Source organism: Poecilia formosa, unplaced genomic scaffold (assembly GCF_000485575.1).
Source record: "Poecilia formosa unplaced genomic scaffold, Poecilia_formosa-5.1.2 Scaffold36, whole genome shotgun sequence".
NCBI lineage: Eukaryota > Metazoa > Chordata > Actinopteri > Cyprinodontiformes > Poeciliidae > Poecilia > Poecilia formosa.
In genome coordinates, this window is record NW_006799975.1 from 290,033 (window position 1) to 302,346 (window position 12,314).

Below are 12,314 nucleotides of genomic sequence, written 5' to 3' on the forward strand. Positions count from 1 at the left end.
TGTTCCACAAGAAGGCTCCAACCTGCAAAGCTGATCTGGCAACTGCTATCAAAGAGAGTAGGCACCAAATACTGTTTGTCCCTCATCAAGTCCATGCCTCAGAGACTAAAAGCTGTTATAAAAGCCAAAGGTGGTGCAACTAAATACTAGTGATGTATTTTGAATGGTCTTTTGTTTGTGTTTTTCATGATTCCACACTTTTTTCCTCAGAATTGAGTGATTCCACATTTATTTCCCTCCCTGTGCATGGTCAATAAAAGTATTATTCACTAACTTCCACAATGTTTTCTCTTCATTTCTTTGAGTGTTCCTGAAAGCCAACAAGTTGCACTTTGGAATGACTTTTGTTCAAAAGACCCTTATATATATATATATATATATATATAGTTTAAGTTTGGTATTGAGTATTACTCTTTGTATTATGTGTTTTCTGTTCAGCGTTACTTTTGTCCCTTAAGGGATACCGTAGTTAGGGCAGTGATGACGTCAACACCTTGCCGTAGCCAACGTTGCTGGTATCTGGTGGGGAAGTTTGGGTAACCGAGCCGCTGTGCTAACACGTGGGAAAGACCACAAGATATGTGTTCTCCTTAAGAGTGTGCGTCATTGATGAGTAAGTTGCAATATTTGAGTGTTTACTGCAGCTACATGAGTGATTTGAAGTTTATTTGTTTACTATTATTTCACCTGTTGCTAAGTCCGAGCTATCTGCTACGTGTGTATTGTAGAGCATTGTGTTGCACATGCATATCTATTCTCAGTGGAGCAGAGGCATGGTTATTAGTTAACTGTGAAGTTAACCTGCCTTAGTTTGCTTAGTAATATTGACTTAGAGGTTTCCTTCTTAGTTTATCTAAGGTATAATAACATGGTGTAATGTGTAATGATAGGACACCTTGAATTTATTTTCTGTATTTTTGTTTATTCCAGGAAACCACACATACACATACCTTCGTGTAGACACATTTGTGCCCATCCGTGTTCATTGGATTATCTGTGATACAGTTTGGAATACAGAACAGTTAAAGGATCCTGCCTCGTGTCTTCATTAAACTCCTGGTGCACCTCATCCAAACATCTGGTCCTGAGCTGAATCCTGGCCTGAGTGGTGTTCTGGCCGACACTCCAAGTTGAGAGCGGTGACAAACCTGGACAGCGCCTAACAGTCCTTCAACTTTCGAACAAACTCACTTACAACTTTACTGTTGTATCATGTTTTTGATCCGAGTTTGTTTTACAGCATGAAATGTCTGAATGAGTGCTCATCCAAGACTGATGATTCCATACTTTTTGCCAGGGGTTGTATTATGAAGGTACTGTGTTACCAAATCAACTGGACCCGTTTCCATCCAACAGACTGTTTTCTGGGATTAAGAACTGCTCTGGTCCTTTATTGGATTCAGTGGACAGTAAAGGAATCTCCCTAGAATGAGCTTCTGGGAAAATTATCTATAGGCTGATTGTAAAAACTCTCAATCAAAATAAACTGAATGGACGCAGTGACACAGTATGGAGAACTCATCTCTCCTTAACACCTGAAATCAAGTCTGAATGGAAATCATTGTATAAGCCTCCTCTCATGAGAAAACATGCAGATTTACAGTGGAGAATTCTTCATGGTATTGTAGCTGTTAACTCATTTGTTTCTATTAATCCTGTTGTAGGAGAAAAATGTCCATTTTGTGAACAGAGGGAAACAGTGTTTCATTGTTTTTCTGACTGTATTTGTTTGTCTGCTCTTTTTGTGGTTTTGAGAACTATTTTCAACAGATTTGGTGAAGTTTTCACTAAACAGGGATTTATTTGTGGTGTTAAATTCACACGCCAAAGACTAAATGTCAGCTGATAAACTTTTTGTTAGGACAGGCTAAAATGGCCGTGTACATAAGTAGAAAGAGGAAGGTGGAGGAAGAGTTGAATATTGACGTGGTTTCTTTATTTGTTAACCTGGTGAAATCTAGGCTATTGCTTGAATTTGACTTTTATAAATCAGTGTCAGATTTAGATACTTTTTGTCACACTTGGAGTTATGGGGAAGTAATTTGTAGTGTGGTAGAAGGAGAAATCATTTTTGGAAGGGTGTTAATGTAATGTATTGTGTGGTGTATGTTTAGTTTTTCTGTTTGTTTTTTTTACTGTTACATAGTTTGTGATAATATGTCGATTATTTATTGAAAAATAAATGAGCTATTAAATCTCTCTGTGTCTCTGTCTCTCTCTCTCTCTCTCATATCTTGACATAACCCCTGGACTGTTTAGGTCAGTGTTTCTCAACCCTGGTTCTCACCGCCCCCCTGCCCTGCATGTTTTAAGTATTTCCCTTCTGCCACACACCTGAATTGTATCTCTGGGTGATTAACAGGCTTCTGCAGTACTTGATGGTCATGCAATCATTTGAATCAGCTATTCTGGAATACAGGCACATCTAAACCATGCAGAGTAGGGGGGCAGTGAGGACCAGGGTTGAGAAATGCTGGTCTAGGCTATGGTTCAGAGGTCAACAATTCTCTGGTAAAAATTTTCTTTTTTTTTTAAGTTAAACTTCCCTAAATGGTTGAGATTTGTTTAAACACAAACTTTTGCATTCAGTCCAAGGTTGGGTGTGTCAAATAATTATAAGTAGGCTGTTTATGTCCTTCAGAGCTTTGCCTCCTTTCATAACCCCCACAACCTCAACACACATTTTTTCTATCAGCATCTGCTTCCAGTTTTGATACTGCCACATCACTGTTAAATAGATGATCATGTTCCAAGGTGCTCTGAAGGTCTCCTGGGATGAAATGGAAATCACGCTCATTTCAAGGTGTCTGCCTTCCATCTATAAACCACATTTCCTGCAATCTGGTTAGTCCTTAGACATTAGTTGGAGCCTTTTCCTTTAAATGTCCTTCTGCAGCAGAAAGGGAAACACAGTTACAGATAAACTGACATTTTTGTGCTTTTAAAAGGAGTGACTATAATTGTTTCTGTTGCTTTATTTCTCAAATTAATTTTTATTCTTCAATTTTATTTCTGCTGAGAAGATTATTAATATGATTATTTATAATCACTTATGTAATAGTACTGCATCAGAGTTCACTTCAGTTGAACCTGGGTTTTCTGGCGGACCAGAGTTCGCTGTATTGGTCTGCATAAGATTCTGATTAAGCATTCACACCTCACCCAAATTAACAACTTTCTAGGCAAACAAACTAGGGTTCAATTAAAGCGGACTAAACAGGGCACACTGTGAATGAATACACCCTAAATCATTATTTAGCATCTTTTGTACAAATTATCAGCCATCAACACCAAGCCAATGAAATGCTTGGTGTAACATAAATCCCATTTTAATGTGGAGAATATCTTTAGTCCTTACACATACTGTCAGAAAGGTTGGTCATATTTAACATACTCTGAGCATGAAAAACAAACTAAAACTACAGACAGGTAGGATTTTTCATTTTTGAATCACTTTGCGGTATCAGTGTTTGGTTTCAGCAAAGCTAAAATGTAAGATCAAAATCTGAAGCACTCCCATTTCTGTATCTGATGTGGACTAAATACATACCAAATGTCAAAGTGGCCTAGGATTGCATTGCTTCTTCCCTGACATATGATGAGGTCATAGGTTAACTTACTTGATATTTTACTCTCCAAATCTAGAGAACAGGCTGTCCACTACTTTTGAGTTTTCTGCAGCCCTGGAAGTCAAACAAGTCAACATGCCTGGAGGAACTGCTCACTTTTTGTTAACATGCTAGAGGACTGACCCATATTCAGTGGACCACACTAATAAATATTAGGTGCACACACACACTGACATCACATTTACACACACCCAAACAGCATATGTGCTATTTCGCCCTGTTAGCTACAGTTCCCCTACAGCTACAGCATGTCGAGAACATTTCACTGCAGCTGTCATGTCATTCAGTGCACACTTTGATATTTCACTAAATAAATGTTCACATCTTCACAGCTTTAATCTCATCCAGCTCCGCCAGCTATTCTAAACAACTTGCTGAGGCAACCCCGCAGTAGGGTGAGATTACACAACCTTCATTTATCGTAAAGGAAAAATAAAAAGTCTACACTTTTAGAAAGCAGTTTCAGCCTTTTCATAGAATTATATCAGTCCAAACCTCACAGTACATTTCATGTCTACTTTATTTAGGGTTTATTGAGAAAGTCATTCAGACTGGGTCTTGTATGAATGAACCATGTTGTTACTAATGTTAAGAAAATAAATTTAAAGTATGCTAGTTTTAAAACTTAACGTCTTGATTGAAATAGCCTAATTATAGTTTTAAAATCAGTAACTTATTCTGGCCTATTGACCTTTATGTTACCTGTAGTTAAAGCAGATGGTTTGCTAAGATCTTTTAACTACCATTTGTCTGTGTGGGAAATGATACAGGAGAAGTTCTAGCTTTTCACACTCATCTGTGAAAAGCTGTAAAACAGCAGGAGTTCCTGGCTTTAGAGAGGGTCAGAGATAGCTCCTGGTTGGATGAGCAAAGATATGCCTTAGTTGAATAAATTAAAGATAAGAATATGCCTTCACTATAAAACTTTCTACACAGAAGTAATAAATTAGATTTGCTCTCGCAATTCTCCAAAGACGTCTTTGCTTTTCTTTCTTTCTTCCTTCTTCTTTCCATTTATGTCAGGTAAATGAATGTATGTCTCTGTTGTTCTGCAGTTTCTGTTGTAATTTTATGCGTTGTCTTCTATTGGATTAAACTGCAATTCTGAGACATCTGCACTCATTGTTGTTTTTGTGTGGCTACATGTGGCCCGCCGGGAGAACCTGGGATCGAAGAAGATCGAGCTAAAAGAGTTTTCTTAAGAAATATTATAACCTAAAATCTTCTTCAACACTAACAATAATAATCCCTGAAACAAGTAAGGACAGAAATTGTGTTTTGGGACAGCAATTTCTTCATCTGTCTATGAAAGTTACCAGCCTTGAATCTATTTCCTTTTAAAGACAACTGGACAGTTAAAGTATAACACATACATTGCAAACTGATGCTGTATAAATAAACTGAACTGAGGAGAACTGAATTTGAAGCCATCTCACAAAAGCCAACTTTGGTGTGACTCCCACTGAGAAAAATCACAGGTTCCCAATGAGCCAAATCCTACTAGCTAGCCCCACCATGTCTGCACCTGCAGTACACCCTGAGCCACCATCACTCAACAATAGAAGTGAAAAATAAAAAAATAAAAATCATTGCATCCAGACGCAGAAGTTTCTTTTGAATCTGACATTAGAATAAACTGTATTCCAATATATGCTTTGTAATGGAATGTTTCTTTGCATTCCATTACAAAGTCAGAGAGAGATCTGAAGAGCTCTCTCTGACTTTTCAGGTCATCTTGATGAACAGACTTGGAGCTAACACCAACACTAACCCTTGTGAAGTCGTCACAGTGACTCAATCGACAGGTCAGTGATCTGGTATTTTGTATTTTTATCTTTTTATTATCTTTTTATTATCTTTTATGTTCTTTGATAATCATTATTCTTTTTATTATCTTTTTATTATCTTTTAACTTGTATAATTTGATCTTTCTTTGTTTGATAAAACTTATTCTGCTCAGATTATTGTACAAATTGTTCATGCTGCAAGCTCATGCAGATCACGTGAACAGGGCGTGCTTAGCTCTGGTTGACTTGGGTTGGGCTCTGATTGGTCTGCTGGTTCACGCTCTCAGCCCATGATTGGCTCATGGTCAGAGAGCGGCTACCTCTGATTGGATGGCTCGCCTGCAAGGATGGAAATGGCCATTCCCCCTTTGCATGCAGGCATCCCTTTGTTTAAGAGATAAAATATAAAAAAGCCCGCGGTTTTGGTCAGAGTCTGCTGTGGATCGCGTTCGAATGCCCAGCTACGTTGATGCCTGCTCTATCTCTAGGCCGAAGGCTCTCCGGCCACGTTTCACGAGGTAAGCGCTGGTAACTTGAATGAATCGAGCATCACGTGTTTAGTCATAGAGTGTTTTGTACTGTATTCTGTGGGGAATAAATCGAGCATATTTGTTCTAGCAGTAACAGTGTTTGATGCATGTTATTTTTGCTGTATTCTGTGGGGAAATAAATCGAGCACATTTAATTCTAGCAGAAACAGCGTTTGGTTTCGTTATTGCAGCCGATCTCCTTCGACCCTGATTTAAAATTTCATAAAACAGTCAGGCAGCCCTGTTCTCTGTGAGGATCATAGAAATATTACTCGCGAAACACTGTGTTGTTTGTTCTGTGATGGGAACATTCCTATCTTTGGGATGGATTACAGTCCATCCCAAAGGACAATACAACAAGGCTGCAATGTTAAAACTCCATTGACAAAACGAAAATAAATAAATAAATAAATAAATAAATAAATAAAAACAGATTATGAAATCAAAACAGATTTATATGTTGTTATTCTGAAGGCCATATTGTAGCTTATCAGGTCCATGAAATCTTTACAGTATACCAAAATTAAGCATTTATTTCACAAAATTTCATCAAAATGTTGTAAATTGTCAGTTATGGAGTTGACACATTATGGTTGTGACGAGCAATTTAGGAATAAAATAGAAAAAAGAAAAAAAAAAAATAACCAGAGCTGCCTAGCCCTCTTAGGAAAGGAAGAGAAAGGAAGTGGTCATGGGGTCCTCAGAAGTTCTGATCCCCCCCAATAATGCCTGATTTTTTTTTTTTTTTTTTTACATTCTTTTTATGTCTGACGGTGTTGACAAAAACTTGGGACAAATTTCAGTTGAGTTGGAAAATATATAAAAATGATTTTTAATTCAATTTATTGATACTTTTATAATTATTCATTTGAATACTTATACTTAATTGCCATATTATTAGTATTCCTTTATTTGATTTAAACTATTATAATGTATTGAGTTCTGCTCCAAGACAAGGGATTTTACAGACACCATCCACCTACTACAATGTTTAAAATGAAAAATATTCAGCAAACACCAGGAGAACATACATTGTTGTGCACACATGGCCCAGGTTAGTTTAGTGAGATATTTGAAAAAAAATATTTTGTATATATTTTATTCAAATTTTGTTCTTTATCCATAGGACCCGTTTTGTCCCTATTCTCAAGAATCACTGAAAGGTACATTCTGCATCCTATCAGCGAACTGAAGCTTATTGGTGCATACTCATGACTTTCAATTATATCTGCCACAAAAATGGTGACAAATTTCTTTCTTGCTGAAAGAAATTTGAGTCAGAGACTTTTAGTCTGGTTTTACTCTTTTAATACATATCCTGCGACTAGTTTTGGTGAAGATGGACAGTCTGCAACAGATTTCATGTAATCCTTTTAGAAATGGATCAATATTCTATTTCCAACCTTGATTCAACTCACATCTGGTCCTTCAGCCAGTCGTCTTAACTGAGCTCTTGTGTTCTCTGTAAACACTGTAGAAGACATGTGCAGAAAAGGCATTAAAACTTAATTATCAAATCTTTTGGCAATGTAATAGGCATTTAGAAAGTTGTCTGCTTGAGTTAAGTGATGCACCCACTGCAGGTAGACGTGTGTTGGTGAGCTCCAGGTAGACCTCAGCAGTGATGGCTTTATACTGACAACTACATTGCTCCAAATACTGAATTAATTCCTGAAACAGTGGACAAATACTTACTATTCGATCCTGACTAAGTGGTGCTGAAACTCAGCTGTTTTTGGAAGTTTTTCGTCGACTCAAGGGAGAGTCCTCTCACGTGGAGAAGATGGTGACTGAGCAAGATAAACCAACATTGAAATTCCTGATGAGGGCTATCTGTGAATCGAAAGAAGAGCTCACTGGGCATATTAATCATAAAATGGATAATATCCAACAGTCGCTAACAAAAAATAGAACTGTCATTATCAACACTGGCTGAACAGGTGCAGGAAATGGAGACCAGAATTGGAGCTTAAAAGTTCCAATGACATTTTTTAAAGATTTGGATAAAGCAATATCTGTATTTTTATGGCAAAAGAAGGTCCCAAGAGGTAAGCTTCTCACTTTACAGGCTTTATGCTAAAGGTGGATTAAATCTTCCAAATTTCAAAATGTATTACTTGGCCTCCCAGTTCCATATTCTATGGCTATGGATTCATTCAGATGGTAACGATGTGAGGTGGGTCTCAATAGAACAACAATAACTACAATCTGCATCATTAACAATTATCCTCTTCCTGGGTTCTAAAAAGCAACTCTCTAAAATCACATCAAATCCTTTAATTTTATGCATGGCTTCAGTTACATGCCCTCTTAAATTTAAACATAGAATTGTTGGTTAACACACCACTTAAAGGTAACCCTAACATTCCCCAACCTATAGCAGAGGGCATATTACAAAGTTGGGTCAGAAAAGGCATTAGATCAGTTGGCGATCTTTATACCAACAATGTTTTTGCCAGCTTTAGTCAATTATCTGAATTTTATGACTTACATAGGCACACTTATTTCAAATATTTGCAGATCAGACACTGGATTAAGAGCCAAACAGAGATATTTCCAAATAAACCAGAGGATACTCTTCTTGAAACATGTTTATTAGATACTAAACGTACCACCACAAAAGGACTTATTTCTTGTGTTTACAAAATTGTTTTTGATTACTCGCCAGCTTATGAGAACAAAAAAAAAATCTAAATGGGAGTCAGATTTAAACTGCAAATACAATGACAAAAACTGGAGCAGATTACTAAATTCATCTCAAACAATATTAATATCAACAAAGCACAGACAAATTCAATTTAATATTTTACACCAAATATATTATACCCCATATAGGTTGAATAAACTGAATGCTAACATCACTGACAAATGTGCTTTGGAGTTGTATACACTTGCAAACCTACTGGAATAATGTAATTCAGATAACATCAGCAGTTTGTGAGCTTTCTTTAGATGCTGACCCCAGGATTTGGATACGTGGAGATGTTATGTCCTTGAAATTATATCCTTGCAAGAAATACTTTGTTTTGTTAGCATCATCTGCAGCAAAAAAGTGTATACTTAAAAACTGGAAATCTATGGAACCTCCGAACCAGAAACATTGGATCAACGAACTTTTGTCATACTTGTGATGTCCAAATCCATGGCCACACTCTGAAGGCAGAAGTCGGTAACTCTTATGCACAATTTAGTTTTCATAATTTATTTTTTTCATTCAAATACAACACTTTAGTTTCAGTAAAACATTTATTAGTTGATTTGGATACATTTGTTCTTTATGTTACCGCGCACATTTAGTTAACATGTGTATTTATATCAACTTTAAAGTTTAATTTGTTTGCAACTTACTTTGTTTGTTTTTGCCGGTACTTACCTGCCTGGGAGTGGCCAGACAAAAGATGGATGCCAGGGCTCAGCAGGCTTAAATGCTGATTGGACTACACCACTAGTTCCTGCTGGCAGGGGAAATTTGTAGTTTCTTTATTTAGATAAGTTTTGTATTTAAGTAAATACTAGTATTTAAATTTTAATATTTTTGATTTTCATTTTTTGGGTTTTAGTTTAGCCAAATTTAGCTGTACTGTTAGTTGTTTTGTGTTATTTGTAACTGTATTCTGTTTAGTTATCCCTATTGTGTCTTAATTGGTCTGATCAGCCAGTATATAAACCCCTGTGTGTCATTTCTTTGTTAGGTCAGTTATGTTTGTGTGTGTGTAGCCAGTTTGTTTACATTTTTTGCCTGAGTTCAGTTTTGTTTCTTTGACCTCTTTTATGAGCTCAGTCTATCCTTTGTCATTTATAATCTTTGGGTTAGAATAAAAACCTTATTTTTCTAATTAATATCCTGTGACTCCTCCTGTTTTTAACTCGGTCCATCGTAATACTGTACTCCTGAAAAATGTTTTCACTCAATACAGGGGATATTGGTTAAACTGCCTACATCAACAACACCGACCCTGAAAACTAACCCCAACTTCCTGCTAATCCTGCTGAATCCATCTACCTACACCCACCCAACTGGACATCATTATTATATTACTCAATATTATAAACCTTTTCTTAAACCTTACATGAAGACTTTTTATTGGTTTGATGCATCTGATTCAAAGGCATGCATCAAAATATAACATCAGTATTCACTGATATTGAAGACTGTACATTCTCATTCTACAGTCCTGATGTTCTCTTAATAGGTGCTTTTAAATGGATTCAACATCACACCTCATTAAAAGAAGGATTTGAAGTGCTTTCTGCTGCCACATTAAGAAGGAACATCAGGCATTCGCTGGCTGGTAATCCCAGGCCGTCTTCAGCACTCAGGCTTTCAGCAATAATCAAGAAACACAGGTAGATGCAGTGTAAATTAATCCTACAGATTAGTGGGATTGCATAAAAATGAAGAAAAAGGATAGAAAGTGAAAGAGAAAAAAAATAGCATTTCTGACATTGATAAAAGCTCTGGAAATGGTTCTGAACTTCAGAAGATGGTGGAGAACGTTGATGCTGTCAGAGCTGCTTCTCTTCAGTTCCAGATGGCCAGATCAATTCCAAACAAATCCATACATCAAGACACTTTTTATTGGATATCAGTAACTAATAGAAAGCATTGACTAAATGATGTCAATGCAGAGCTAAGGCGACTTCATGGTCTACTCTGATGTGCAAAATGGCTGACACAGAGACAACAATGTTTCATGTATTTGAGTGACAAATATTTTTGCTGAACACTTTTTTAAACCTTTAGAGCTGAAATACACTAAAACTGTGGAACAGGTGCTGTGGAGACAAACACTGCAAATTTGAGGTATATATATATTTTCCTTTTGAATTATCAGACAGGGATCTGTATTGTTTAACTTTTCTTCTATACGGTTCTTTTTAATAGGACTCTGAAAACAGACTGGAGTGACAAAGTAATGTTTCCATCTTCCCTTTATCTCACTAAGATTATCTGCTGCTTCATTTCAGCTTTTTTAAGACCTGGCCCAAGGCATAAGCATAAGTGCTTAGACTTCCTCCCCAAGACTTTCTGTCATGATTCATGTTGTTTGAACTTTTAGTTTCAGTTATTTTCTCCTTTTGATATCTTTTTTTTCTCTTCCCATTTCAGTTTTTTCCTTGTCTCAGTTCAGGTTGTTGTTTTGTTTGTGCCAATTTATATTTATGTCTTTTTATGTTACACTTTCTTTAGATTTTTGTTTTCCCTTCCCCAGTCTTCTTTAATTTTCTCATCTCACTTGACCATTCTCCAACCGATCCCAGCTGCTAATCATTTCCTTCCCCACCTGCATCTATTCATTGCTAATTAGTTCTCCTGTTTCTTTGTCATTTCCTGTTCCTCTTCTTGCATAAGCTCTTTGGTTTCTCTATTCTCCTCCAGCTCCCTCCATTGAACTCTTTTGCTCTCCATCCATGTCTCAGGTTCCTGTGTTGTTTCAGTTTTAGATTGTGAGCTTATTTTTTCTTTACAAAAGAGAGTCTTTAGGGAAAAAGTTCAGGAATTATTTGAGCTTTTGAGGTGCTAAACATAGTCAAGAGATGCTAATCAGCTGCTCCCAGTTCTAAGAGTCATTCAAGGCAGTACAGCTTCTACTGGTTTGAATTTATTGGACAGTAAAGTATGTCTTATCTGTGACAAACAACAGTCTGAATAAGCCGTATTGTTTTATGACATCAGCATGTTATAAATATTCAGAGATTTTTCAGATGGGATTTTACTGATCCAGAGCAGACTTCTGCAATAAGTCTCTTTAAATGCATTTCCCATTATAATAGAATGCCAAGTTGAACTCCCAGGAAATTATACAATATACTCCCCCTTAATTTGTTTCAACAATAAATTACATTGGCACAATTTTTATGCTGATTGTGACATCTGAATATAATACAGCTGAGTATTAAAAAAAAAAAAAAAACATTTTATAAAGAATTGACTCGTATGTCACTGTTAAGTCTGACTCAACAACTTATCCACAAATGTATCAATTGAACATTTTTCAGGTTTCTAAAAAGTGAAAACATATCTTGTGGGAAAAAATGTTGTGGAGCCTCTTCATCAACGTTAGGAGTGACAGAAAATCAATTTCTATCATTTGCAATTATCAACATGCTGATACAGGGAAAGCTCTTTATGTTTTATAAGCCTATTGAGGAGCTGAGGTGTTCCTCAGTACTGTCCTCCAGAGAACAGTTCACTAAAAAAAGTGCTGCAAAATCACCTGTGGAAGAACTGAGTGCATTCAGAAGAATGATGAATAGAAGCGCTGTGGATGGAACAAAATTAAACTGTGATGCAAACATGAAAGCAGCAGAGATGAAATATTCACAGAAGAGAAAAAAGAATGTATGATGTGTGTTTCAATGATGGA

General features: G+C 36.5%; 1 long non-coding RNA gene across 1 annotated transcript in view; it reads left to right on the forward strand.

The window, feature by feature from the left end:
- Positions 1–2,195, forward strand: part of LOC107836029 (uncharacterized) — a 15,158-nt gene extending 12,963 nt beyond the window's left edge. Inside the window, exons 2-3 of the long non-coding RNA XR_001661881.1 lie at positions 961–1,950; positions 2,049–2,195. This is a non-coding gene — a long non-coding RNA (uncharacterized LOC107836029). The remainder of the gene's footprint in view (positions 1–960; positions 1,951–2,048) is intronic.
- Positions 2,196–12,314: the final 10,119 nt, after the last annotated feature.